The 25,149-nt window shown below is 41.3% G+C and overlaps 1 long non-coding RNA gene across 1 annotated transcript; it reads left to right on the top strand.

Annotated features, from left to right (window-relative positions):
• The first annotated feature begins 8,514 nt into the window (after positions 1–8,514).
• Positions 8,515–11,701, top strand: LOC115828345 (uncharacterized). Its single transcript, XR_004025944.1, has 4 exons — positions 8,515–8,602; positions 8,877–8,945; positions 9,231–9,273; positions 11,644–11,701. It is a non-coding gene; the product is annotated as an uncharacterized LOC115828345 (long non-coding RNA).
• Positions 11,702–25,149: the final 13,448 nt, after the last annotated feature.

Here is a 25,149-nt window from a genome sequence, read left to right as displayed (position 1 = left end):
TTTCACTTCTCTCTCTCTTCCTCTCCTGTCTTTCTTTCAGCCTCTCTCTATTTCTCTCTCTCTCTCTCTCTCACACACACACACACACACACACACACACACACACACACACACACACACACATCTTTTATCTCTGTTCCTATGCACTGTTTTCCATATCTTTCCCTCTCTCTTTTTTCTCCATGCCCTCTTCCCCCCTTTTGTAAATCCTGTCCACTTCCAACATTTTTTTTCTGGCAAAAACACTCCTTTAAAAAGTCTCTCTCTCCCTCTCTCCCTCCCTCTCTCGCTCTCAATCCCTTTGACCTCTAAATGACCTCTGTCTGGCTGCAGACAGACCACTTAACATTGCTTTCCCACCTGTGGAGACATCAGGCAGATCCAGAGCACTTCAAAGCGCCGTGCGGTGATTGAGCACTGATTGTCATGAGCCACTTGACTCATTTCAGCTCATCTCAAGGGCCAAACTTTTCAGGAATGAGGTGGGAGGCAGAAAGAGTTCTCTGGGAAACCAGCTCTCTCTAGATTGGCTAAACATTTCTGTTCAGCTCCTGTTTCAAATCCATCTGATCAGGCCTCAGGCAGACTTTACAACTGTTATCAAAGAAATTAAAATTTTTGAACCCCCCCCCCCCCCTCCCCAAAAAAATCTCTTTTTCTTCAAATGGTATGCCAGGGCATTAAATTATTACTGCACTGCATACCACCTCTTAATGATTTATCTCTTTTCTGACTTCTTTTTTTAACGGCTTTTTCTTCTTTGACAATACTGCTGTTGACATGTTACCTGAAAAGCATATGGTTAATACAAAGAGCTTGATGTCCCTTCATAACTACCTATAAAATTCTGGGTAAACGATCCAATATAATAGAACACACTATGCTCAGAATAAAAAAATCCAGATTATGAAGACAAACAGTAACACTCAGCTCAGATCTCCCAAAAATCCAGATTAAGATGACAAAAGTGACACACTATTTTCAAATCAGCGCTCCAAAAAAATCCAGTTTACAATGACAAAACAGCAATACACTCTGCTCAGACCACCACCACCCCCCCCCCCCCAAAAAAATCCAGATTAAAATGACAAAACAGTGACACACTCTGCTCAGATCCAACCGCTGCCCCCCCCCCCCCCTTCCAAAGAAAAAGTGTCATTTGAGAATGAGCAGGAAGCCAAACTGATCAGAGCTATTGCCCTCATTCCTGTTCGCGTTTGTTCATGTTGGTGAGTGAAGTGCCAGAGACAAGGACAGAATCCCGTGCAGTAAGTGATCAGATGCCAAACGTTGTCCCCAGTGCCCTCTCAAATGCTGGGCCTACAGAGGCAGCCACGCACGGGCCTTTTTCGCTTTGCTGCCTCAGTCTGATTGCTCCATCTGTCCCTAAATCACTCTCAGTCCTGCATCTCAAACAAATAACAAAAAAAAAAGGACGCAGAAATTCCTTCAGGCCAGGACAAAAGAGCCAGTCCGGGCTGTCTGATAGCATCTAAGACCATCATGTCAAGGTCGTCAGTATTTTTTTTTTTGGTTGTGCCGTTTCTCAGAAACGTTTAACTAGACTACATATACAATAAAAAATCTTTTCTTTTTTTTTTTTACCTTAGACAATTGATAGCCTGTGAGTTGAGCTTTTTGTTCAAGTTTGAAGCTTTACATTCATTTGGCTGTTGGGTCTAAGTATAACGCTTAGATAAACTGAAAGGAATGGGGGGAAAAAATGTTGTTTTGTCCTTTTGACCTCTGGGCCACCATAACACTAACTCTAACAGGTCAGGTGATTATTTTCAATTCTTATTAGATAGCCTGTGTACATAACAACAACACCACAAATCCCTGAGGAATTATTGGTGGTACTCCCTGACTGAAAGAGATTTTGATTTTATTGCTCAGATTAAAGAAAAATGGTAATCTTGGCCAACTAGTCTGTACATCCTTTAACAGTGATTGTGTGTGAAATAACAGATTATAAATAATAGAATGACACAAGCTGATACATAGGAAGAAATGATGATCTTCAGCATCAATGCTCAGACTCAAAACTTAACATCTGTGTGGGTTCAGATCCGTTTTGTCAGCTCCATCCTGTGCCAGCCACCAGACGAGGAGATGTTTCGCGATGTCCTACTTTACTTCTAGGGCATTTTAATAGCAGTCCATAAATGTTCATCTCAGAAAAATGGAGTTCAGTCCTAGCCTTTTCGTTCTGAGCTCCTATTTCCATCACTCATCAAACTACACACCTAATTTCTTTTTTCTTCGAGTCATGTTATAATTGATGGCTTGTCGACAAGTTGAATCAGAGGTCTTAGCAGTCTTCTGGGTTACCAGAACTTGAGTCGAAAAGCACTCATCTATGCCAAAAAACGTGAGCTTTGGCTTGTCCTCGTGAGATTTGAGTGTTAAGCAAACCAGAATTTTGCCATTTTTCAGAAGCTCTCTGGACAGAATGGGGAATGTACACGTCAAAAAAAACCACTGCAGAGTCTCATTAACAGAAATAAGGCATCAGCACAGGATTTTCACATGGTCAATGAAGTGCAGCTACTGCTCTATGTTTCAAGATAAAATCACTTCAATGTTCTGTTAGGCCTTGAAGAGAGAAGAGACTTCGAGACCATGTAGGCCAACTTCCAATATAGCCTAAGAGATGGATAAAATAAACAGCCTTGAACCAGCCTTCAACCACCTTAAAAAAATTAAACATCCCTAAATATCAGTACCTCTGTGTTTTGGGGACAGATTTGAAATAAACTGTGTCCCACGGACAGACAATGAAATTAAGACCATATTTACATCTTAGGTTCAAAGTCTCAGGTAGGTCTGCTCCTGTCTGTTATCGGACATTAAATGGACAATTCCCTCTAATCTGACATACACACATATTGACGGATAAAATTGTTGAAATCGGTTTTACATTGCTACGAGAGCCAGACACTACTGAGACAAACGTGAGGATACAGTGGGACTAATATGGCCATCTATTTCTTAGATCTCGGAGAGAACTACAATTTATATTTTTATTTTGATGAAATGTTTACAGTTGCAGGTTGTAAAGAAGCACGTAGCACGGAGGCCTGCAGGCAGAGTAATAACATCATAACCCGACCGCTTCCCATTCGGAAAAGGCATATTCTTGGGCAACGATGAATTTCAGTATCCCGGCAAGTCATATTCTCTGCACTCATTTACGTGTTAAGCAATAACAGAACCATTACAGCACAGCCTTGCTGTTCTTACATCCGGTACAATATCTGACAAAAACAATACAGATCTAAGGCCCGCTTACTGTTTTGTATGATGAATGGCTAAACTAATACGTTTTACTGTACTGTGTCGTTCACAGACAAAGAGATTTCCCTCCCAATCATTCCGTGAGCGTTTACAGCCTCGACTGATGCACCAGAGAACGCCCTAATACCTTCAAATCTATGTAACACAACACATGCCTTACCGTCGCCTCCATAAACGATCAAGAGGTCCGTCTCACTTAATAACAGATCACAAAATCCGCAAGACGCAAGTTACCGCTACACTGGCACGTATAGTGGCCAGGTGCACCTGCCCCGCGTACGCAGTGATTTGAACAGCTGGTTATATCACATGGATGACGTTTGAATTAATCCAGTTGCTGCGAGAAAACTAAAGAGTTGTCTTACCGTTCTGCTTTAGTCGTTATTCCTCATCGTTCACTGTAATGCTGGTATATCAGTCCGTCTGAGAACGTTTTTCCTCTCATATGACAAGACAGTCTCTCTGTCGCTCTGTCGCTACCAGCCTCATCCTCCTCATGTCAGTCTCCGATGCAGCAGAAGCACAAAGTCACGCCTCCAATCTTCTCCACCACATGACGTCAAAGAAGAGAGAATTACGCCCTCCTCAACACCGCTGGCCTGCCCACCTGCCGCTTCATTACCTACCTGCTGATTTTATTATTAAGCCTATTGTTGTTGTTGTTGTTGTTTGTAATTTTATTGTGAAAATACTTTTTTTTTAATGTAGCTACTACACAGCTTTCGCCTTTAGACTCCAGCTTTAAACCTGTATTTTCACAATTATGCTGCGATTGAATTTGTATACAAGAGCAGACTATCTTTAAGCGACTGAACTGGTTATTATTGTGGTAATGACCTGAGCGATCGAATGTCATATTATTAAAGTCTTAACGGGACGCTTTTCGAAACAAATGCAGAACTGTTGCATATTCCGAGGCCACAGTTGTCTGTATTTTCCCTCTTTGGACCAGTGGGTGGCGCCTCTTACTCATGCCTCTACGGTTGCTTAAAACTTCGAGGTCTCCTTTGCAAGTAGGCTGTGTAAAAATTGACTTACTACTTCAAGCTGTCTTTGATTGGCCTTATGTTGATGTACGTTTTCATATTTCCTAACTTTACTGTAAGTTTATTTATTTCATATTTAAAATCGTCAAACATTTGAGATACCTGAACCGAACTGAATTGAGTTCAATCAAGAAATGCCAGTTCAACCCCCAAAAGATTGGTGCCTTCCCACTTTCCTCATCAATCGATTATTTTTAATAAATAAATAATTTAAATCGACCCGTGAAAAGTGATGGATCAAAGATCTGCAGCTGAGAAATAAAACAGCATACCAGTCAGTTAATAACGGTTACTGTAAATAACGGATCAGAAAATAATATTATAAAGTGCGATAGTGTGGTGTGATTGCATAAAATAGAATCCAGGGAACCTGCTAATTAACCACAAAGTAGTCATTTGTCAGCGATGCAGACAGGATAGACTTATTATAAAAAGTTCTGCAGGCTCTAGTTAAACGTTGTTACTCCAACAATGTACACCATTCCTAGACTTAGTAGGCCAAGTGGTAGAAAAGCAATTCAAGTATTGGTGGACCTGGACCCTTTATTCTCTTTCACTGGACCAATCCCCTTCAAACAAACTTGACGAGCAAGTTTTGTAACCCTGTACGCGCGCCGCTAGTAGCTCTGCTGAGCATGATCTCTCCCTTATTCAGATGAATACGTGCGTGGACATTTTGTTTACGGCTAATGATTGCGCATAAGGACTTAAAAAAAAACTATGAAAACCAATTTAACACCGGTTATTTTCTTGTTCTATTTTGGTTACGTTCAGTGCAAACCTCCATCGCTCTCTTGTCCCAGTGGACAGTTCGCGTTTAAGAACCAGTGCGTGCTCTGCCATCCCACCTGCTCCGAATGTGAGGGTCACGAGCTTTTCCAATGCACTGCCTGTGGTTTAGGTAAGGCTGGACACTTTCAACGGCTTCTGTGAGTTTTTCAACTAATGATTTCTTAATGTCTAGATAGAGAACTCCATCAGGATTTGAAGAAAATTGTTATAATTCCAAGCAGAGAGTTGTTGTTACATGAACATAATTGTGATTTTCTAAAATGTTCTCTTTCTGCTAATGAGTGAAGGGTAAATTTACAGTTCTTCATAAATAACTAGATATTGATTTCCCGTAGTCTAAATATTTATGTTAATGTATGAGTTAAAAGACATGGATGCGCATATGTTAGGCTTTAGGGTTGGATTTTGGAACACAGCGATTACGTTGACACAAGAGCTGCTTGTTAGGAACCTTTTAGACTGTAGAGAACTTGCTTCTCTACACTCAAGCATGAAACAAAAGCAGTAACTCATTTTCAAGTTGCTGGTGCTGTTCATTACAGGGAAGATACAGGCAAATCAGAGTGCATGTTGAGCTTGCAGTGACAGAACAAAGAGTGTGATCATTCACTGTGTGCCTGTTCGAAATCTGATAATGTCAAAAAAGGGGTTTAGTGTAGCTCTGAGTGATAAAAAAGTCCCTTGTCTTGTATGAAATTGATATGGTAGCTCACTGAAGCGACACCCCCGGCAATTCCCTCCCTCTCATACACAGTCACTTACGTACTCACTCACTCATGTAAATCCGAACAAAGAGTGGGGCAGCAAATTTAGCATGAAAACTTTCCCTGATGTTTGATGTCAGTTCTTCATTATTGTATTTAGTGAATAAAATTATTAAGTTGAAAAAAGGATATTGTATGTCATGTTTTCAGCTAAAAGAAATGTTCAGTTTCATCACTAAAATGACCTTAAACAAGACTGTTTAAATCTTATTAATGCCCTGGATGAGCAGCGATGGTTTAATTATCATTTATTACTTCGTTACTGTCAGTTATTACTTTAGTTAATATTGTTTTCCAGTCTACTCCTGCAAGCCTGTTTATGTGTAACCTTTTAATCCAGCTCTAATCAGGCTGGTGTTCTCACCAGCTGATCACTGAGCCCCAAATGAGCTGAATCAGATGTGTGGATAATGTCTAAACTGAAAATGCTGAGGGCGGATGTGTTGGCTGGAGTGGGTAGGTGAACACTGTTTCCTGCTGTGAATTTGTATGTATCTGTGTCAGCAGTGGAGACTACTGTAGATCTAGGAGCGCCAGCCTCCTCTGGGTGGCCAAGTGTACAGCAAGATTTTATAGACTTAGTTAAAATATCTGGTAGAGTCAGTAAAGGTCTTGTGGAGCATGTGTCAGATTAGGGTTAAAGGCAAAGGTGTAGAAGGGTAGATCACTCCCTTCCAATTCCAGTCACAGATAGAGAATAAGAAATGGTCATCTCAAAAAGCCGTCGAAATCATAGCATTTGCATCCTTTTATTCTGCGTTAGTCACACACACACACACACATAAATTGTATTCTCTGTGCTCCAGATATTTGGTATAACCCACTGCATTTATATGATGTCTGCTGTAAATCATCCTTTAATTACAAAGCCTTTGAGTCAGTTGTGCTAGTCCAAAAATAAGTGGCCCTAGGGGCCTAGGAATGACCTGTCCAAAGTCACTCCTGGAGAGGGCAGGTGTGTGTGCGTGTATGTGTGTGTGTGTGTGTGTTGTGGGGCTGGGTGATTAATCAAATTTTATTTTCAATTACGATTTTGGCTTCTGACAATTACCAAAAAAAAGGTAATCGAGATAAAAGGAGTATTGTGTCGCACTATTTATTTAAGTGTACAGTATATATTTATATATGTGTGTGTGTGTGTGTTTGTGTAATTCATTATTTATTTTATTTATTTTTTATTTGTTTTTTTAGTTTAATTATATTTAAAGTTCAAGGAAATCCCCTGTTAAAAAGACGATTTTTTAAAAAGTTCAACAAATGCGTGATGCTTCCGAAGTCAATGAGTAGTCGTGTTAAATAATCGTGATCTCAGCATTGACCAAAATAATCATGATTATGATTTTTGCCATATTTGAGCAGCCCTAGTGTGTTGCCATTTGGGTTGAATTAAATTCAGTCAGTTCCTGACTAAGACCCAGAATACCAGGTGAGAGTGCTCTTTGGCCACACATCTCCTTTAATAAGTCAATGATCTACTGTGTTTCAACAAAAGCTTCTGCTTACCTTGATCTCCCAGGAATGTCTTAGGACATAACTTGTGAAACAAACAATATCAAACCGACTGTTTAAGATTAAAGTTTGGATTTAACTTTCACTTAGTGGGGAAGAAAAACTGTGGCATATGGATGAAGAATGCTCCAAAGAATCATTCACCAGATTTTTCCAGAATACTCTTCAATGCGTTTTGGCATTCTGGCTTCCTAAGTTTATCAGGCCTAAGGTTTTACACATCTTGAGTTATGAAACATTGATATAGCAGCTGAAGCAGTTTGATTCATTGTCTAATATATGTGTTAACATCCTGAGGCTATCTCTTGAATGTATACATGGCTGTAGTGAATGAAAGCTGTGCAGGAAGCCTCGGGTGTTTTGCCCTGTGCTCTCCACAGGGAACTGTTCATTAGCTTGTGTGCTAAAGCATGACACCTCCCCACTGCTCTCCTTCGCCCCTCTCTGTCCTTGTTTACACTGCCAGGGCCTGGCAAAGCCGTGCGGAGAATGCCCTCACTCTGTCTGCTGCTATTTAGAGAGGAAGGCCTGACAGACACAAACAGACGACAATATTTAGCTCTTGCAGTGCCTCAATAATTCCTCTGTAATGTTTAATGTTTTCCTCTTCCTGTTTTATTTTCTTATTGTTTTGTAATATATAGTAATTTTGAATTTTGTGCTGTCGGTATATTTGCTTTGAATAAGTGTGTGTGTGTGTGTGTGTGTGTGTGTGGGCATGTGAGATTAGTCATAAGCTTCCCTGATTCCTACAGATGACAGCGTCTCCTGATAGCTCCTAACCTCAGTACTGTTTCAACGTACTTGGTGCTGACCTGTGATTTATCAATAAAGAAACATTGATCTAAGCTTTTAGACAGGCCTGCAGAAGAGAACAAGTCTTTCCAGGCAGGAAGTGTTCCCAGCTAATGGATGTCTCATCAGTGAGGGGAAATGAGATGGACTAGCCTTCACATTAACGTGTTGTTGGGCGATGGGTGTCGTCCGCAGATGAGGATGGGAGAGAACGTTTCCTGCAGCAGGGCCACTGCAGACTGCACTGCCCAAGAGACTCATACCCAGACAGAGACCTTTACATGTGCCAACCCTGCATGCCCAACTGTGAGCTCTGTGCTGACGCCCATGTATGTGCCAAGTGTAGAGAGGGCTACAGACTCCAGAGTGGACTGTGTGTGACGGCCCTTTGTAGATCAGGTAAGGCTGACATGGAATAATATTGTCATAAGGATTGTGAGCTCTCTACAGTGTGATTAATGCCGTTCGTGTTGGAAGTTGAGAACTGGTCAGAAAGTGTTATACTTAAGTGTGTGTGTGTGTGTGTGTACATGTGTGCATGCATGTGTGTGTGTGCATGCGTGTGTGTGTGTGTGTTCCTGTGTGTGTGAATTAGAAAAAAAACTTGTTATCTGTGGTCTATGGAATAGAATCTGTTGAGCTGATAACTGATGAATTGTTTCTTTTGTCCCAGGCCAAGTGCAGGATCCTGACACAGGAGAATGTATTGACTGTGAGACGGGCTGTAAAACATGTTCCAGCGGTAAATGTCAAACATTACCAACATTAGCTAACCTCACACCCCTTTCCTCTGTCCATTTAACCCCTTTTCCCAAATATTCCACAATATGTCTGTATTTTAAATATTTGGCCCAACCAAGCTTTGTACAAACTTGTGATCATTTAAAAATGTTTGATTTGATATGATTTCCATTTTTCAGGTGCCATGATTTCTAACGTACTCTTTTGAGAGAGTGTGTGAAAATGTTTTGACCCATTGGTTTGGCCAGTGCTGACCCCGCCTCTCTCTTTTTGTTCCCTCTAACAGATGATCCGGAGCTGTGTGACAGCTGCACTGATGGCTATTTTCTGTGAGTTGACCTCTTTCTCCTGTTTGTGTGTTTTCTCCTCCTTCACCTCATGCTGAGAGGTGCCAATGGCAGTTCAGCTGTGGGGAGCTGAATTCCGTGTGTATTGAGTTCTCCCTGATCCACTCCAGCTCCAGTGTCCTACAGTTACTTTCACAGTAACAAGCGCCCGATTGTGCTTTTTGCAGCCTGTGTCGTGGCCTCCAAGTACTGCATCAGATTACCTGAAACTCACTGTTATGCCTGGCTGCCTGAGCTCTGCTCTCACTACAATACACAGATCTGATTCTCTTACTTTTCCCTACACCCCCCCCCCCCCCTCTCTGTTTGTCCCTCTCTCACACACACTCTCTCACACACACACACACACACACACATGCACACACACTCACACACTTACCTGATCTCTGCTTCTCTACTATGTATTAGGGATTATTATGTAGCGATTACATTTTTACATGCCCTCTCTCTCTTTCTCAGTGTCTCCTTCTCTGCTCTCTCTGTTTGCAGAGCGAGTCATTTCATTAGCTCATTTTTAGTTTTATTTCATATGCAGAGTAGGGACTTGAGGACATGACTCAGTTTGATCAGGGGAGGAGGGCAGGAGAGTCAGGGTGTGTAGTCTCTGATAACGAGGGTTCACTAAGCAGAGAGAGAGAAAGAGAGAGCTCTGAAAAATCCTCTCCACACTCTGCATGCTTTCATTGTCCTTTCCCTGTTGCCATGGCGTTCCTTTGACCTCCGCCCTGTATTTGTCCTTTCACAAGGAGTTTCTCTGTTTCTCTGAGCCAACAACATACATCAGTCTAGTCATGCTCACAAAGCCAAAGGTAATAATGACATTTTTGCTTGAATTGAAACTTTTGTAACAAAACTATTTCATGTGCACCAGTTTGCCCAGTCACTTTTGTGAGGTTAATGTGTTCATTTAGACAGGGTCGCCAAAGAAATGCCATGCACTGGAAAAGCTAATGCTAGTTCTTCTGTGGAACCAGTGAGCAGACAAGTGTTTGTAAGAAGGGATTCCTGCAGCTCTTGAGTGTGCTCTGAATCTCTGAGTCTAGAGCTGTGAGTGTGTGTATAAGGGCATGAATGTGACTGCGTGTGTGTGTGTGTGTGTGTGTGTGTGTGTGTGTGTGTGTGTGTGTGTGCGTGCGCGAGACCTTCCTCTGTCTCAGCTGCTTTGCACAGCAGTGATGAATGCTTTGCGGTGCTCACAGCTGTTCCTTCTCAAATGATCTTAGCGCCATGGCAACTGAGTAGAAAGTACCTAAGAAGTAGTAGAAATAGAAGTAGGAGAGGATGGTGATGTCGTAAAGGAAGCAATGGAACTTTGCACGGGAGCCAATCGGATGTTGAGTTTCAGTCCTATCCTTCATTTCTTGATCTTTTACAGGAAGTACCCAGAAAGACTTCCACCATTATAGAGTTTAAGGGGAGAGGAGTGAGTGGGGAGAGGAAGTGATATTCCATTCGTTATCAGCCTGCCCTCCTTTATCACTCTAATCCCTGTTTTTCTAGCCTATCTCTGCTCTGCCTTCCCGAACATGAGCCTGTCTACTGCTTCTTTTGTGAACTTTGTGAAGCGTTTCGTATTTTAAAGCGTGAGAGAGAGAGAAATGGAGACAGAGAAGAGAGAGAGAGTGGATCAAGCATTGTAATGACTGGAATATTCCACTTAACCACATAGCTGCGACGGACGCCTGCTCTTCTTTGAACTGGAATGAACTATGAAAAACATGAAGACTGAAGAAAAGTCTATAGGCCTTGTTTTCAGTCTTGGCTTATGTCTGTCTGTCTGAGCATCATTTGATTTAGCCTTTGATAATGAAATTCGGACAAAGGTGGAGAGGCAACAGGTGTGCCTTGGCTTTGTAGTTACACTCTGTGATGTTGCTTTAAACTGTGGGTGTGTTGAGCAGGCTCTGGTTACACACTGTCAGAAACTGGCACATGGACTACCTCAGGGCCCTTTACTAGTCTTCAGCCTGGAGAAGAAAGAGGGTCTCAAAAGAGCTTTGATCCGTGACCAGTTCCATTATGGGCTACTTCAAACCTTTTAGGTCATTCAAAGTCCAATGTATTATATTCACATCCTGTCAGTTATGTTTAGTCTTGATATCTAGGTCATAGCATGTTAACACTTGTTTTGCTGAAAATAAATGTCAAGTTCTTCATGCTCACGCACCTCCTCTGTGCATTTTTGTTCAAGTTTTAACCAAGTCATTTGGGAGTCAAATTGTTGGAAGTTAAATTGTGTGATTTAAAATCCTTTGATTATCTCTCTCTCTCTCTCTCTCTCTCTCTCACTCACTTTCTCTCTCTCTCTCTCTCTCTCTCTCTCTCTCTCTCTTTCTTTCTCTCTCTCTGCAGCTATAGGCACCAGTGTCGTCTGCACTGTCCACAGAGGAGTTATGAGGACCGGAGCAGGCGGCTGTGTCTGGGCTGCCCGGAGCCTTGCGCTGACTGCAGGAGTGAGACTCTGTGTCTGTCCTGTCAGCCAGGGCACTTTCTCAGCGGTGCGTACGGAGTCAGTCTCACCCTTCACCACACAGGCCTCTGCGCTCATCTTTCTCTCCCCTTCCCTTCCACCTCCTCTCTGACCTGACCAGACAACAACACAGGCCCCTGAGCTGATCTCTCTCTCCTCTCTGACCTGACCAGACAACAACACAGGCCCCTGAGCTGATCTCTCTCTCTGACCTGACCAGACAACAACACAGGCCCCTGAGCTGATCTCTCTCTCCACTCTGACCTGACCAGACAACAACATAGGCTCCTGAGCTGATCTCTCTCTCCTCTCTGACCTGACCAGACAACAACACAGGCCCCTGAGCTGATCTCTCTCTCTGACCTGACCAGACAAGAACACAGGCCCCTGAGCTGATCTCTCTCTCTGACCTGACCTGACCTGACCTGACCTGACCAGACAACAACACAGGCTCCTGAGCTGATCTTTCTCTCTCTGACCTGACCAGACAACAACACAGGCTCCCCAACACATCTCTCTGTGTTATCATCTGCTTTTCAATCTGTAATTCCTCTGATTTTCCCCTGGTTTACCTACTTCTCATGCTGCCCTGTCTCACCTGCCTTTAACTCACCCCTTTCTCACCTGCCTCTAACTCTCCCCCAACTCTAATTCTTACAACCCTCTAATGTTCACTTGCTTCCAACTCTATCCTCTCATATTCTCATCCACTTTATGTCAAACTCTTCCAGGTCTGTCCATGGAGCTGTCATTTCTTTCTAGGTTTCTTGGCCATGGTCATGTAGTGTTGTCTTAGTCAAGCCTCACTAAATTTAGCATTGCATTGTGCTGTATCCACTGCTATATGGATATGTTATGGTTATAAACAGACAGACTTCTCTGTAACAGAAAAGGACAGATAAATTTACTCAGTAAACTTAAAAGTTTGAATATTAGTTATATGTGTGTAAGCATTATACGTCTTGAGTGTGATCTAACCAGCGTTTGTATGAGTTCTGGTTGCTCCTCCCTGAGCTTTAGTTCATTTGGCTTGGAAATCGTGTTCGTATTGCTAAATCGATGCAAACCTGGTGAATGCAAATAATGCAATGCGGCTCTGCTTTTTTTTTCCTTTCAGAGAGTCCTACAGTGACCCTCACACTCTCTCTCTCTCTCTCTCTCTCTCTCAGGCAAGCCTTGTTTCAGGTCCAGTTTCAGCTGATTTGGGTCACAATTTCATGACTGAGCAGGCTGACGGAATGTGTTGAGAGACACAGAAAGAGAGAGGGAGAGAGAGAGAGGGAGGGAGAGAGAGAGAGAGAGAGAGAGATGAATGTGAGACACTGCAAACAGATTGAAAAGAGCAGTCACTTGGAGAGAGAAAGAGATTGAAAGACAGAATTGAACTAGACAGAAAGTAAGAGAGAAGTGCAGAGCAGAGCTGTGTTTCCACCAGTCACTCTGAAAAAACATTTGCACTTTTAGTACGTGAGTAATTACCATGACCGTAATATGAGAGAACATAGTCCTATTCATTGTCCATTGTAACATATTGTGACTCTGTATTCCGTTAGATGGGACATGTGTGAAGGAGTGTCCCAAGGGCACATATGGTGACACCAGAGGGTGGCGCTGTCAGCCTTGTCACAGCTCCTGCCTGACCTGCCACGGCCCAGGGGTCAGAGACTGTGACCAGTGTACAGGCTGGAAACAGCCCATCTACGGAAAGTGCCCTTCAGTCAATTGCCCTGAGGGCCAGTATTTGGACGGTGAGTGAAGCCACCCAGATATTATGGTGATCACTGGGGTATGACGAAACAATGCATATCTGTACACAGGACTGCTAAAAAAGCACAGAGGTCATATTTTAAAAAATGATTAAATTACTGCTTTGACCTGTTTCACTTTTTATTTCAAATACTTTAGGAAGCATTAGTGTATCTAGGAGAATAGAGAGTTGCAGCTAGTTAGCAACTCCTTCCCCAAATATAGTGAGAGAAAGGGAAAAGAGATTATATATAGTGACAAGATAAATTCCAAGAGAAAATAGATAAATTTGAAGAAAAATTAATTTCACACATGTTAAGCTTTTAGGTGCTCAGTGCAACATCATAGTTTCTGAAGAGGTATATAATATTTGGTTTCATGCATACACAGGGTGTATGCTGTGAATTCTCTAACCATAGATAATGCAACTCTGACCTCTACTGGCAGAAACGAGGTACTGCCTTTCATATTTGCGCAGCTCTTTGCCAATACCTAAAATGAATGCACAAGATTTTTGTCAGTGTTTCTTGTTCACTTGTTTGTTTTACAAATATCCTGCAATCCACAAACAAACACATTATGTTTTCCAAATATGCAGTAGAACTGCCAAACCACTGCTCAACAGTCTACAACTGCATCGTGCTTCACAAATAAGTACAAAATGTTGTACAATTTCAAAAGATGAAAACAAATAAATAAAGCATATTTAGAAAATAACTCTTATTTATTAAGCAAATAGAACATTTTATAAAAAACACAGCTTCCAATAAAATGCAATGAGTATTGTGAATATATTCCCTCTATTTGTGAATCATGTGGTGGCCAGTAGGGTTTTCGCACAAAAAAAGTTTGTTATTTTTGTTGTATATTTGGTGTTGCACACATGGTGGGTGAGACACAGTCCACACCACCAGGTGGCACTATGTCACGCATTAGTACATTACATTACATTTATTTAGCTGACGCTTTTATCCAAAGTGACTTAAAGGTAGGAGTAGTACAGTATAATGAGAGATAGTATACTATTATAGTAGTCCAATATAATAACATGCTTTGTTCAAGCGCTCATGGTCAGTTCATCTTTCTGGTTTTGTAGCAGTGGAACAAACTTGTCGCTACTGTGATGTGACTTGCAAGACATGCTATGGTCCGAAGGCACAGAACTGCTTCACCTGTGCTGTGGGTATGGGCTGCTTTCTATCACCTCTCTGTTTGGTTAATTCTGCCAGAAAAACTCTGCTTTAGAGGATATCAGGAAGGGAGATGTGTCTGAAGAACGGTATGGTTGGGTGTCACTGTATTAGCAGTAGTGGGTTTTTTTTTTTTTTTCTCCTGTAGAGCAGTCAAACTCTATGTGCCCTCTAATGACTATGATAAAAAGACAGCACTGATATCCTCACAGCTCATCTGACATTCGATCAGTATTTGTTTACACTGATATGATCTTTAGGAATCTGTGACTTGTTATCTCACTTTTGCTTCCCTGTTCTTTACCTAGGTTATATGCTGGAACAGGAAGCTGTGTGTGTTGAACGTTGTCCTGCCGGTTTCTTTGCTAATGGGACCAGTTTGCTGTGTGAGACATGCTCGCCCAACTGTGAAGCCTGTGACAGTCATGATCTCTGCACGCAGTGCAGGACAAATGGCTATAAACTCTATTTGCACCAGGGCAGCTGCTGGTCTGAATGCCCAGAGTGAGTGTCAAATGTATACAAACATGTTATTATTATTATTGTTGTTGTTGTTGTGGATATATATATACCCCCACACACAAATATAGAACAATACAAGTACATAATCCTAGAGTTGTAACTTTTATATAAGAGCTGCAAACACCAGTGGCAGCTGGTGAGCTGGAAACAGAGGAGGAACAAATCTTCCCTTTACATCTGTCATTGATTTCAACCAGTTCCAGTTGATCCACGTTGATTAGCAATAAAAGTAACGATTCGCAGGATAATTAACACCAAACGTGTAAACAGAGTAAGTGATTATCAGTGTCGTTTTGTGATAGAGTTACTGTTTTTTACAAACTAGTTGAGGCCTCGGTGCTAAACTTTATTGTGTATTGCCCTCAATGCTAATGCATTATTCAGATAAAAGATCCGTTTTTTCCTAACCTAAAAGTTTATTCTCAGAAATTGAGATCGATTTCAGTAACTTTACTTCCGTTTTTAAATTTGAATTTCCTAACACAACAAAGCTACAATGTAAAACACATTGAGGGATTAGTTTTCCAGTGCGTATTCAGATTATTGCCATCCTTGTTAAACAATTTCATGTGGTGGCTTTCACTATAGCACACAAGCTTCAGACAATCCACGGTGTTTCGCGAACATTTAAACAGCAGAATCTTGCAAATCAGACGAGCCCATTTGACATTGCTATTCCCTGACGACGGTCAGAGAGCGAAAAGTATCCACAAATTACCAGAACATACTGGTATAACAAATGCAACCCAGTTCAGTAAAGAGAAGTAATACTATCACGAAATGACATTGGTAATCATGTACTCTATATATGCAGTTGGTGTTAATTATTCTGCAAATCGATAGTTTAATTGTTGATCAAGGCGGATTAACGGGAAAAGGTTGCAATCACTGATAGATTAAAGGGGAGGTTTGTTCCTCCTCTGTTTCCAGCTCACCAGCCATCATTGGCATACACATACCCTACATATAATGGTACACACACATATGTATGTCCTGTGCTCTTGGGGCCATAATCAAATATGTCCCTGTCCGTCTGGATAGATGTTGGTGACAGCAGGAGTATTGTAGGCTTTGGGGTCTATTCTGGCCACTAAATTTGTGGCTGATGTGACTAATGTGTGACCCACATGTGTAATTACAGAGAAGGCCTGCTGCTGGAGCTCCCATTAGTGAGTTTTGCCTGTGACAATTCTCCAGCCATTTGTCCACTTGATTGTTTTTACAGATTTCAGCATATCCTCTTTATTGCTGCATGCCACAAATCGTGTTCATTTGGCCGTTCTCTCCCGGGTGGAAGTGTCCACACCAAACCTTTTCATGCTGGTTTTGCAGGAATCTTTGAAACAAATTTTTTGGTCTTCTTTCACCCCACAGCTCACCACATACATTTTCTTCAGAGATGCAGCTGTTTTTTCTTCTGTGCAGATCAGCAGAATCACTTTTTGATTTAAGCTGTGATACGGTTTAGGATTTCCGCCTGCTGGATAACTTGAGCAGTTGCTAAGTTTCAGAAGGTGTTAGGTTTCTTCTGCTGCCTCACATAGGCAATCTGTAGTTCTGCTCCACAACGTAGCAAACTCAAGCTAAGCCTGATCATTTTTCGTTCTGATGTTTAGCTGTGGATTGTTCTGAACTCTTTTGGACAATTTACCGAAAGTAGTAGCTGCTTTGCTAACTAAAATGTTTTGATCTTTGATGATGACTGTGGAACCACAGAGGCAAAATTCCATTCCCCTTGCCATTCTGTCCCATTCCATTTCAACATTCCATCTAAGATGATGAACTGTTTGATGGTTGTTTTGTTCTAGAACAGTATTTTTTTTTACACCGGTAATCAAGAACAAAGAACATTTGCCAGGCGTAAGCAAGCTTTTCCATCAGCAATAGCTGTAAGGTGGATTTTATGTGGACATCTAGGGCAACAACCCCAGCAGGGAGAAGTTCTTTCTGTGAGTTCTCTCTTGATTTTTCTTGGGATGTTAGGATGGGATAGACTGTAAGGAAAATCCATTTAAGTGTGGACAAAGACATCACAAGGGGAATCCCAAAAGCTACAACAGAAGAATTGAGAAGGATGTATGGAAGAGGATGGGGTGGAGGCACATCCTTCTTTTACTCCACAGTTCTTTGGAACATTCTCTGGGGTGGTCCCATTAAATGATGTGTAACGTGCATGTTTCCATGGAACAGAGTGATCAGTTTGGCAGATAAACAGATATTGGTTATCACAATGTAAACGCTGGGACTACTCATGCTGCCAGATGCTTTTGTTATGTCAACAATATGATATGAGTACAATATGATTATAGTTTTTAGCTGTCATTATTATATATTTAATTAGAAACTTTCTCAACCATTATTGCTCAGATACATTGTCACTGTTCACTGAAAATTTAGTTTATTTTTGTTATGCTTCCATTTTTACCTCTCTCTTTTCTGGCCGGTCATAGCTCTGTTTTGGTGACTCACCTGTTCAGTCAGATCATTAGCAGATTAACTTGCTTACCTGCCTGTTGTTCATTTACTAGATTTGCCACCCACCCAGGGTTTTCTTGGAATGTTCTGGATTTTGGTCATCTGTCCTGAAATAATCAACTCAAAATGTCTCAGAATATGAGCATTTTCGGTGGCTGAATTTATTGTTATTGCTTACGAAATGTGGTTTGTCGTGTGTCCTTTAACCCGATTTAGTTATTTCTAGAAAAAGACCACATTTCATTGGTTTAGATCACACATTCTATGTCACAATAACTGTTTCAGAAAGGTTTGCTTTTATGACATGATTGAAAAGACTGCAACACTAAACAGAGATCATTTTATGACATTTCTGTTCTGTACAAGGAGACTGGGCAAGGAATGTTGAACATTAAACATTTCTTGGCTGATGTTTTTTGGATTAAAGTTTGCCTGCATTTGTATCCACTTTCTCTGTGAATTTGTGACGGGTTTTCTGTGTGATGAGCCAAGAGCACTGGCACTCTCTTTTTACACCATTATTCAGTTTATTACATCTATATTTTTACATTTTTCCAGTTTTAAGACCATGTGACTAAATCAGGGTTCAAGTGGGAGGAATAGTCTGATCTCATCCCTAAGGTGTTTGTGCTGCATGTTCTGTGATTTGTTAAGATCCTGTTTCGCTTTTCTAGTGGTTTCTTCGAGACGGAAGAAGGCAAGTGTGAGATGTGTGATGACCTCTGTATGACCTGTGATGGTGGAAAGGCTCAGTGCCTCTCCTGTAGAGAGGGGCTTTACCTGGAGAATGGCGTCTGTCAATCAAACTGTTCCCTGAGGAGCTACGCTGCGGAGGATGGAACCTGCAGACGCTGCCCCGCCCACTGTGATGTCTGCACAGACAGCAAGACCTGCACCCGTGAGTGCTGTGTAGACCCTGACCTCACTCAGACTAGGCAACAGGAAGAGGATCATCAGTTTAACAGAAAGGTTTTCATCATGGTGGTACTTGATAGATTACAGGACTTAAATTTATTTAAAGCCTGAGAAATCTAAGAGTAGAATAGAAGATTTCACAGGAATAGAAAGCTACAAAAATGAGGTAAACCTTATCAGTTTGCAGTGCTGTGCAAGTTCACACTTCCCAAGAGCTAGCTCAAAGTTCAGTGCACGCAGATTAAAATGAAGAAGTTCACATTCATAGTTCACAATTTTGAATTTTGAACAAGCGCACAGTCCCAGTTCACAATTCCTTTTTTTTTGTTAAATTAGCTGGTCTAAGCTCTTTTTCAGTAGAACCTCCTCCTACCCATTCATCCCCAGCCCCCAGTCATTGCCACTTCCCACTGGTTGTGTATACTTACACTAGTAAAATACATAACTAATGAATGTATAAGTGCAAGAGCAAATTAAATTCCTTTTTTTTCTCATGTGCATGTATATGTACATCAATGCACTCAGTAGTCACTACTCACCTACTAAAAACCATGTATAATACTCTTCAAACAAAAGCAACAACTGATTACGCATATCCTGGCCACCTTGCAGGAACTTAAAAATTTGATGGTGATGATGTGGCTGACGTTCAGATTTGTTTGTTCAGACTTGGGCACAATTTGCATAAAATTTTTTCCTGTCAGAATCTGTACTGAGTAGTTCATAAAACTCCTTCAAATAATCATATGAACTGGCTTCAGCAGTACCGCCAGCTGTGTTGTCTGAATTGCCACTTGCACTGGCCATTTTGCAAAAAAAATGGTTAAGACAGCCAGTGTTGTTTACAGTGCGGCATGTGCGCATGCACTGTGTTTTACCGCACCCGAGTATTCCGAATCTCGCGCATACCTTAACGATGCTCGAGTTCACGTTCTTTAGTTGCAAATGGATGCAATCATGTTCACCGAAAAAATGAGCACGTTCAGTGAACGCACTCTTTTCGTGCGATAACGCAATAAACAGCTGTTCATACAGGCTGACATAGACTGTAAATTACTGGTGTCATATTTGACAGCCATAAAGAAAGGAGTTACGATCCTTTTACGATAAACAGTGACACGACTTACAAATAACACATATTACACACGTAACTTTCATTGTGTTTTTTTCTCCCAAATGCATATTGCAAATCGTCTTTTTTCTTCATTAATTGTAACTGCTTTCAGAAAAAAAAATGAAGACTGGCTTCCCATGCTAAGTCAAGTGCTCAGTGGATATATGATTGATGATTGTTGTTATTCTTATGCTACATTTAGTGCAGTATGAGTATGATAATAAATGTATTCTTTACTTCTCAAACTATTGTGTTTCTGTTAACCTCTGTTTAGGGTGTAGTTTTCTCTACCTCCTTCTGAACGGTGCGTGTAAGGCCAGCTGTCCGGAGGGTTACTTTGAGGACCTGGATAAGGGGCTTTGCGTTCCCTGTGACCCCACCTGTGCCACCTGCTCGGGGCCCCTATCTGACGACTGTGAGAGCTGCTCCGCCCTGACCCCAAAGCTGTATGAGGGCTCTTGCTCTGAACAGTGCCCGGCTGGCACATACTATCAGGTTACTGAGCACGAATGCCAAGGTTAGGTTTTAAAACCTGGCTGTTATACTTCCTTAATTGTTGAAAGGTATCTGCAAACATCCTTGAAAGATAAGATTTGCAGAAGGTGAAATTTAATATGAATGGGTATTTCTAAAGAAATGTACATAGGACAACTGGTGTATCTGTTGACTTGGCAAGTTTAATGGGCAAGGCATGTGTAATTCATTTTAAATAAAGACACCTTACAAATGTTGATTATACTGAAGTTCGGCAGATATTGCAGCCACTCAGCTTAATTATATTTGTGTCGGTAGGTATGGACAACTACCTCCAGGCAGGTTAAGAGGCTACTTGACTTAACTGCATCTTTTTGGCATTTGTTCAAAATAGACCAGAGTTCTGCAGTGCATTGACAGGATGGGCATACTGAAATATGTGTTGTACTCAGGGTTCAACTTATCTTAGAGCTTCAGGTTGGAATTCACACTGTATGCTGAGTTCTGACTGTAAGACAGTTAATGTAGGTGATCCAACTGAAAGCTAATGTCATAAAATAATCCAGCACCAACGCTCAGTGAATCCCACATCTTGTGTGGCTTCTGTATGTAGAAGCTGTGGTCATGCTAATATTATTGCTAAATCAGTTCTAAAGGAAACTCCAAAGCTAATATTTACTTGACTCGGTGAAGCCCACTGGACTGAATGAGTGCAGCCTGAAAGGGATTAAATTATTCATTGCACACACATGTTTTTCTGTTGACTCTATTCAATACATTAAAGACCACTTGTGACAAAGACATGTCCATGCAGGTGTATTAGTGTTGTCTTACAACAGAGATACTCGATCAAGGGAGATGTCAGGACCAAGGAAACCACAGTGGAGATTGGATTCACTAGTACTATTAATTCAATGAAATGAGAGGTTTATATTGAGGGTTATGAGTTGATTCAATGAAATAAGAGGATGGTGTTGAGAGATCGAGTTGATCCAGTGAAATAAGAAGTTGATATTGAGGTATTGAGTTGGTTCAGTGAAATAAGAGGTTGATATTTAGAGATCGAGTTGGTTCAGTGAAATAAGGTTGATGTTGAGGGACTGAGTTGAATCAGCTGTTGTGTTTGAAATTAAATGATGTACATTGGAATAGACACTTAAAAGCCCTGATCGTTTTTCTTCTCTTCCAGAGTGTCACCAAACATGTGCCCAGTGTGTAGGACCTGAGGCCACCCAGTGCTCCCAGTGTGAGAGAGGTCTGGTGCTGGATCCTAACACCATGATGTGCGGTGTCACTGGTGACTCGGACTGCCCTCCCAGAACCTATCTCCTTGACAACCAGTTTACCTGTCAGGCATGCCATGGCGACTGTCAGTCATGCGAGGGCCCGGACACAAACAACTGCGTGACCTGTGCTCTGCCCAGGTTCCTGTACAGTAAGGAGTAGTCTCTTGTCTCACTGTGTCAACACACTACACCTTCTCTTTGAGGGTCTGCTTCATTCGCCGCAGTACAAAGGAGGTCAAGCTTATCTCTATACATTTAAACCGGTATCGAACATACACAGATAAGCCACACCTCTTTTTTTTTTTCTTTTTCTTCTTCTTTTTTTTTTCGCTTTCATCTCTGCATTCTCTTTGAGGCTTCCATTGACAGCCAGGCTTTGAAAGGTAGACTGAAGTGAGTTTTGTGAAGGAAAAACTCAGGCGTAAAGTGAATGAGGCTAACTCAGACCCGGTTTATGAAACTGCATTACATGTCACTGAATGGACTGTGTAAGCGTAGGGTGAAGCACAGAACAGTGATCTGATAACCAATCAGATTGCACATGTCCTCCTAATGCTGTCCAGTCCGCAGGTCTTCCTGAAAAAGGAAGATGACTTCTGTACAGACTTACCAATCTAAAAAAACTGGAGACATAAACCTAATTATGTCAAACAAGTAAGACAAAAGTTTGATGTGGTTCATAAGCCAAGTAGCCAGGAGCTGCTTTACGATAATTCTGTTAATAAATTATTATTCACGTCATTGTGGGTTCTTTTAGGCTTTATATGTATGAACAACATTTTTTCAGGAGCATGATCCATGCTTTTCCTCCTGCTCTTAAGGTCACCGGTGAAATATATACTTGTTCTTTTGTTTGATTTTCATAATAGGACTGTTGCCACAAATTTACATATGAATCCATGATTGACTGGGTACGTGCTGTTGAACTGTGGGTTTTATTGCCGGTAATTCAACAAACTGATTCTGAGAAATCACTTTTCCCGGAGTTCTCACACCCTCTTTATCAATTTTAGTTTTCATTTTAAACAATAGAGATGGTGATGGTTAATCAGCTTTTTTTTAAATTAAGCCATGTAAAAGTACCTCTCTTCTTTCAAATGTGACTGTGTACGTCACATTTTTATGCTACAGTTTTGAGATGAACTACTTCAGTTGGTTGGAAGTCCACTTAAAACATAAATGTGCAGGAAACTGCACAATTTTAAATCCATGAGAGATATCTTTCTGCCAAAAATCACAAGGTGTATAGCTAGACTTTGATACTTATTGTCTGACTAATAGCTTTTTATCTCTGTTCTCTATTTCCTTTTTAAGAACTTAAGCTATATATGTATAAATACTTATATACATACACGCGCACATATATATGAACATAGTCTTTTTTATCTAACCAGAACAGAACATACATATTTGTCATAATGACCTATTTGTCAAATGTCACTATGTCATTACCTGGTCTCTAAGCCCTGTGACAGCACAGTCAGAAGGATGTGTGTGTCTCTGTTTGTGTAACAGTGGGCTATATGGTCACAGTGATGCATGCAGATCATGAAGATCTGTGAGCAGTGATGCCTGGATGATTTCTTGTGTCAGTGACACGTCTGCTGGTTGCAACCCTTTCACTGAGTCAGCCTTGTGTGGATACCGTATGTTGGTACTTTATTTCCCACAAGCCTGATTGGTTGTCTCTGTGTGTTTCTGTTAGGAAAGACGTTGTTCTGAACACTGTACCAAGAAGTCTTTTGTTTGCTTCAAAGTAAAGTGCGCACTGATGCTCAGTCAGTATGCTGTGTTGTGTCAACTTTACTTTAGAAAAAACTGGCTAAACAAAAGTGTGTTCCATTATGTTTAAATTTCAGAAAGAAAGCAGAACAGCCAGTGTGGCAATAAAAAGAGGAAACTAGGCTTTGCCAGTGACTTGTCTCCCCCTTTGTGCTGTACAGTAGACCAGTTAGACTATTCTGTGTGTGTGTGTTTTACATAGCTCATGTTTGAGCAAGCATATTCTGTGTGTGTGTGCTGTAGATAACTGAGGTGTGAGCAAATGTACTCTCTGTGTTTGTGTTGTGGATAGCTGATGTGTGAGTGAGTGTACTCTGTGTGTGTGTGTGTGTGTGTGTTGTAGATGGCTCATGTCTCAGAGAATGTATTTTTGTGTATGTGTGTTGCAGGCAGCTCATTTTTGAGCCAGTGTGCGTGTGCATGTGTGTGTGTGTGTTGCAAACAGCTCATGTCTGAGTGAATGTATTCTGTGTGTATGTGTTGCAGATAGTTCATGTCAGACCGAGGGTATTCTGTGTGTGTGTGCTGTAGATAACTGGTGTCAGACCAAGTGTATTCTGTGTGTGTGTGTGTGTGTTACAGATAGCTCATGTCTGAGTGAGTGTATTCTGTGTGTGTGTTGCAGATAGTTCATGTCAGACCGAGGGTATTCTGTGTGTGTGTGTGTTGTAGAAAACTGATGTCAGACCAAGTGTATTCTGTGTGTGTGTGTTTGTGTGTGTTACAGATAGCTCATGCGTGAGTGAGTGTCCAGAGGGCATGTACAGTGCCCATGAAGAGGCAGACGGTGTTGAGTTGGGTTTCTGTCTGCCGTGCGATCACGTCTGCTCCACATGCATTGGGGCCTCTCCCAAAGACTGCCTGCGATGCTCTGCAGGCTACCTCCGTCTTCTTCACCTCTGTGTTTCCCACTGTCCCACGGGGTAAGACCGCTCACAATACTGAGTTACACTCACAACAGCCCCCCTGGCTGCCACTGACCAGTGCTGTTCTTCTTTTCATGGAGTATCAAATGGGATATCATAGTAACTCATAGTAACAAACTCAAATTATGTGGCTCTTATATGTTATACTTAATTATTTTAAGTTTACCTCATAATACCCTGAAATCATTCATTTCATGAACCAAAATTCTTGAGAGCGTAAATAGCCATTTTCCTAGTGTAAGTGTTTCAAATAACCTACACAGTCTTTCAGAGACATCAGAAACTTTTTGTTGACTTTGACATTTTATATTTGATTGAACTTAATGAGTGGTGTTTGAAGTTTACAGCCTCATATCTACACTTCTCCCTTAGTGGTTCACAGCCTGAGTGATGTAATTCACATATTTGTAGGAAATCTTTTGACTTGAGAATGTAAGAAAAAAAATAAATAAATAAAAACCGAACCATAGTCTGACATACAACTTCAGGTTCATTTATCTTTTGTCCAGCAAAACCCTGAATGGATGTGGGTATTTATTTATTTTTTTTTTACATGTAAGAGGAGTCTGTGGACTTTCTAGGCGGTGATGTAGTATTTGAATTACATTACATGGTATTGTTTTCTGTTCTCTGATGTCATAACAGCATCCTGGAGGCTCACCTTGTAATTCTGACAAACCAAAACCGTAACAAGAGATACCATAAAAGCCATATTTGCCAGCTTTTTCTGAACAAACAAGGCGAGAGTGACTCAGCCCCTCTACACCTTTGCAAAACATGTATCGGCATTTAGAGGAGCTGCCTTTAATATTGCACTAGTCTCCTGCCTTGGAGGCAACCAGTGTTAAAAATTAGCCCATTTCACTGCTCAACAGGAAAGTCTTTCATTACTGACTATTACAGTCAAGTCTGCCTGTCATCCAGAACCAGCGAGATGCCATTTGTCATTCAGGCTCAG

The sequence above is a fragment of the Chanos chanos genome, chromosome 2, assembly GCF_902362185.1.
Source record: "Chanos chanos chromosome 2, fChaCha1.1, whole genome shotgun sequence".
Lineage (NCBI taxonomy): Eukaryota > Metazoa > Chordata > Actinopteri > Gonorynchiformes > Chanidae > Chanos > Chanos chanos.
This window is presented reverse-complemented; position numbering and strand designations above follow the sequence as displayed.